Source organism: Geotrypetes seraphini, chromosome 1 (assembly GCF_902459505.1).
Source record: "Geotrypetes seraphini chromosome 1, aGeoSer1.1, whole genome shotgun sequence".
NCBI classification, from domain to species: domain Eukaryota; kingdom Metazoa; phylum Chordata; class Amphibia; order Gymnophiona; family Dermophiidae; genus Geotrypetes; species Geotrypetes seraphini.
In genome coordinates, this window is record NC_047084.1 from 462,011,941 (window position 1) to 462,017,310 (window position 5,370).

Sequence of the window (5,370 nt, forward strand, 5' to 3'; positions counted from 1 at the left end):
GCAAGACTGATGGTTTGCCTAGGGCATGGGTCAGCAACCTGCGGCTCTTCTCCCATGGCCCCCCAGACATACCGATCTACCTGGTGGTCCAGCGGGTGTCTTCATGACAGGAGCGCAGTCCTCTCATTACTGCCTCCTCACAGCTACCTTCTAAACTGGCTGCTACGACAGCTCGCAGTACTACAGGAAATGCCACGAGTAGCTGTGAAGGATCACGACAACCATTTTAGAAGGCAGACGAAAGGAGGCAGGTGCGGGAGGGCCATGCTGCTGCTGCAAAGACTCCTCGGTAGGCCCAGGGTGAAGGCTACCTCTATATGGCGGAGTGGAGGTGGGTGGGGCATTGTGCAGTTGAGCTGCCATGAGAGGACCATGCTTCTGCCCTGAAGATCCTTCCCTCCTGCTGGACCAATACCTGGGTAAGTCCATGGGGGAAGGGGAAATTGTGGGTTTGTAAGGGAGATCAAAGGGTTGGGGCCTGGAGAGGGGAGAGTGCCTTGGGGAGGGGCAGGGGAGAGAGGGATGAGAAGAGCAGAGACCTGAAAGGGGTTGAAAGGGATAAAGGGGGGAGGGAAGAGAGTGAGAGAATATCTCAAACCCACTTCTCTACTCATGTGTGGCTCTTTGTAAATATTGGGTCAAACATTTAGGATAAAATGGCTCTTTGCTTTAAAATGGTGCTGGCCCCTGGCCAACCCTCAGCCTCTGTAGTCTCCTGTTGTAGCACTCATGCTCAGCACCTTTCACATCCTTTGGATACACAGCAGCATGGCAAAAGCCAGTCAAAAGAAATGAGAGCAGAAATGGGGAAGAAACATCATGTTTTGTATGGCATCCAGAATTTCTAGTTCTAGTGCTGTAAAAATATTACAAGTAAAACACAGATTGCATGGAACTGCAGAAAGACCTCATCAAACTGACCACTCTATTGCAATTCATGGTACTTATTGGACTGTGTCAAATTGAAGGTCACTAGAGAAGGTGAGATGGGCTGACAACATTTCATAGACACTACTGGGGGACACAAGCCCCTTGGGAGTGAGTTTGGTTGGGACTTACAAAACCCTATTCAGGCAGCAGGACTGTGTTCTAGTGAAGTTTTCACTGCATGTGGGCAGAGAGTCTTTACTGCAAAAGTGCTCAGTTCACTGTAGGATTTCCTATTCCTCTCTTCAGCGGTTTTCCAGCTGACATCACTTTGGGACAACTCTCACAAATGCCTCTGCTGTTTCAGTCTAAGTCAAAAACAAAATATGGAGGAAAAACAATCCAAAAAGGAAAACGTGAAATAATCACATAGAATATACTACACAACACGCTTTCAGAAAAAAAAATTTATATATTAAAGTCAAAAATCACTCCACAGAACATATAAGTTAAACTTAGTTAAACTTATTTTCATAGTTTTTCTAATCAAAAGGTTTTGCTCAGAGACATTGAGGAAAAAGGGGAACAAGTTCCCCCAAAAAACTTCACCACCCAATCATTGCTGTACCTTCAGATAAACAGTAGGTTACTATTGTGCAAAGCATCAAAAAATAAACATCACTTACTGTATTTTTCGCTCCATAAGATGCACTTTTTCCACCCCCCAAAAGGGGGTGGAAATAAAGGTGCATTTTAAGGAGCAAATGTTAAAAAAAAAACCAAACAAGACCCGTACCTCCTTTCGGCGGTCCAGCGCACTTTCCGCACTCCTTCCTGGGTTCCACTGCTCTCTTCCTGCAAATGTCAATTTATGTACCTGAGTATGAAAGAAAGTAGCAAGCATGCTGAAACATGTCTAAATGTTGTGACATGTCTCAAATTTACTCGCGCACATTTGTGGCTCAGTGCAAGTGTAATGTTCCCAGAGCCAGGATATCAGGTGAGTCTTTATGCGAATCAAGTAAGAAACTGCAAGATTTGGAACACCATTCATAGTAAATGACAGCAGATAAAAAAAAGAACTGAATGGTCCATCCAGTATGCCCAATAGGTACATGCATTACAAATCCATTATTAAGTTCAATTGTCTTTGTTCATTGATATTCAGTGATAAAATTTCTTACAAAAGAAGGGGCAAAAGCCAAAGGAGATCCATGAACGCATGACTGCAGTTTATGGTGAGTCTGCCCCCATCATCCTACAAAGTAAAATTTTGGAGCAAGCAGGTAGGGTAGAGAGTCCATTGAAGATGACCTTCACACTAGACAGCCTGTGGAAGCAACTTTTCAACTCAGGTACAAAAGGAAAGAACTGAAGGGGGCTCTACAGTAGAGAATGAGATGGGGACAAATTTGTCTCCATCCCCACAGGAACTCAATTTTCTTGTGAGTTTTGTCGCTGTCTCTCTCCCTGCCCTAGTCCAGTAAGCTCTGCCTAAACCACATAAGCCTTGAACACTTATGAATTTAAAGTGTTTGAGGCTTGTGCAGATGAGGACAGAACTTGAAGTAATGGGACAGGGACAGGAAAATAATTTGTGGGGATGGAATGGGAAAATTAGTTCCCATGGGGACAGGGAACTTTGAGCTAGATTCACATAGCCTACTTTTGCTGGGCGATCCATAGCCGAGTCTTCCTGGGTGATCGATTCAGCAAGCCTCCTCATGCAAATTAATGCAATCGGAGGCACGCCCCACAGTGACTGAATGGATCACTGCAGAACGATCGCAACGCATGTGCAGACCATCTTTTCCTGTAGATGGTCTGCGCATGTGTTTGCTCTCAGCACAAGGGTGGGAGGGAGAGGGGGGGATCGAGTAGGCAGTATTGATAATAATGCTGGGAGTGGAGGTTTTTAAAATACAGGCACACTTGGGAGGAGCACAAGGAAACCCTTCGGTAACGGAGGGCTGACACAGAAGAGTACACTCCAGCCCTTGTCTTCCTCCCTGCCACATGAACACATGTTGGTTCCCCTAAAGCGGTCACGTGACTCTTCTCACGCTAGTGAACGGGGAAATTCCAGGTTAGGGCATCATGACACTGAGATCAGCCGGGGCTGGTGGCGAGAAGTGCAGTACCGCTTTTAACCTGTGGGTTAAAAACAGGCTCACAGAGAGGCATGGTGGAAGAGAGCAGAGAGGCAGGGCTGCAAAGAGCAGGGTGGCATGGCGGAATAGGGCAGAGAGGCAGGGTGGAAGAGAGCAGGGTGGCATGGCGGCATAGGGCAGAGACTCAGGGTGGAAGAGAGTGGCAGAGAGCAGGGCGCTTTTTTATGGTTTCAGGGCTGCAGGGCTGTGATTTCAGGCACAGAGCAGGACAGTTGGAAAGGACATGAGCGACTGGTCCCCAGCAGTCACTTCTTTTGATTGGCCAGCCCAGTCGGTGTTCCTGATGTTTTTTTAGTGAATCTTTGCATGCACAGATAGGATTGGGTAGGAATCAGATCAGGAGTAAGGTTACTGTATCAGGCTGGAGTCGCAAAGTGATCGCAAACCGATCGGTACATGATCGGTTTGCTTAGTGAATCTAGCCCTTTGTCCCCATGTCATTCTCTACAGCACTGGAGAAGGAGGCAGAGCTGAAGAATGTAAATCTCATCCTTCTGCAATCAACTCATGAATAAAGGAATATCGCCTATTGCTAGGATTCATATTTCCTTTGCAACAGAAATTTGATTATCTAGTCTAGTCTTTGATTTATATACCGGGTCATCTCCTAACGGAGCTTGACTCGGTTCACAAGTGATTAAAGACCATAGTACATAAAGATTAGAACATGGGAAAGTAAATGTTGCATTGCTATCAATTCATTAGTTCTGTGGTAAGCCATTTAGGTATTGAGTAAATAGCAAAGTTTTTAGGACTTTACGAAATTGTTGTAACTGACCTATCAATCTAAGAGTCAAGAAGTCTGTTCTAAGTTTCTACCAGTTTAAAAGCAAAGGATTGGCTAAGCTTCCTGAAAGATTTGATTCCCCTAAAGGAGGGGAACGATAGCTTATATCTTTGTGTATTCCTCGAGTGGCAAGATCTGAAGGTATTCTAATATAAGGGTCGAATATTCCATAGAGAAGCTTAAAGATAAAACATGCACATTTAAACTGGATCCTAAAACGAACTGGGAGCCAGTGAAGTTTTCTCAATAGAGGAGAAATATGATTGTACTTTCTTTTCCCAAAAATAAGTTTAGCTGCCGTGTTTTGTATTAACTGTAGTTGTTTTAAACTACCTTGCTTGATGCCCTTGTAAACAGAATTACAATAGTCCAGCTGGGCAAGCACAATGGACTGTACCAACACTGAATAATGTTCTTGATGGAATAATGATCTAACTTTTCTTAACATACACAGACTAAAGAAGCACTTTTTTACCAAATAATTTTTCTGTTCATGGAATGTGAGTGATGAGTCCAGGATAATGCCCAGAACTCTAGAAGAAAAATCAATATGTAGCGAAATACCTATTTTCAATGGTATGATCACTGTTTCTCAGCAGACCCAACACAGTTACCTCTCATACTATACTCTTCATTCCACTGAGGACCAAATCTAAAAGAGCTCCCCCACTTTTCAGTTCCTTGACCAGTTGCTCCATGAAGCAGTCATTTATTATGTCTAGGAATTTTACCTCCCTAGCACTCCCTGATATAACATTTATCCAGTCAATATTGGGGTTACTGAAATCACAAAAACACGCATATCTATTCTCTACTACTGGGAAAGAGACGGGAATATTGTTACAAACCAGCAGTGGAATAAAAAGACCTCACAATAATATTGAAGAGCTTAACATAATGGCCTAAGCCGAAAGCAAGAAAGCTCAAACTTCTTAGGTTAGAAAACAGCTCCACACGGAACAATATGCTCCTCCACAGGCATCAATCAATTGCTAGCCATACAAGTTCATTCAAAAAATAAATGCATTCATTCATTCACAAATTTGTAAGCCAAACTGGAAAGTGAAGCAAACAGGAAGAAAACAGTACTTAGCTGAAGTTCACTATAAGAAATACCAACTTCATCCTGATAAGTACTTATCGGGATGGCGTTGGTGTTTCTTTTGCACTGTACTGTACAGGACATTACTGGCCAGACTTTACAGTAGATATCCTGCAAACAACGGGATGGTTGGATAGGCTGGACTGAGCTTAGATGGCAACTTCAGCAGTTGGAATCTAGGAGAATACCAGGTGAACTTTAGTCTATGGCCCAGAAATATCAAAGAAGAGAGAAGTTAATTTAATCATGTATTTTTAATGGGCAGACTGGATGGACCGTTCAGGTCTTTATCTGCTGTCATTTATTATGTTCCTATCCCCCCTTTTACATTACATTAGAGATTTATATTCCGACATTTTCGGTTCAAGGCGGATTACAAAAGAATTGCAAAAAAATGTATTACAAGAAGAAGATATCTGGTAATTTCTAGAGGAGATAAACAG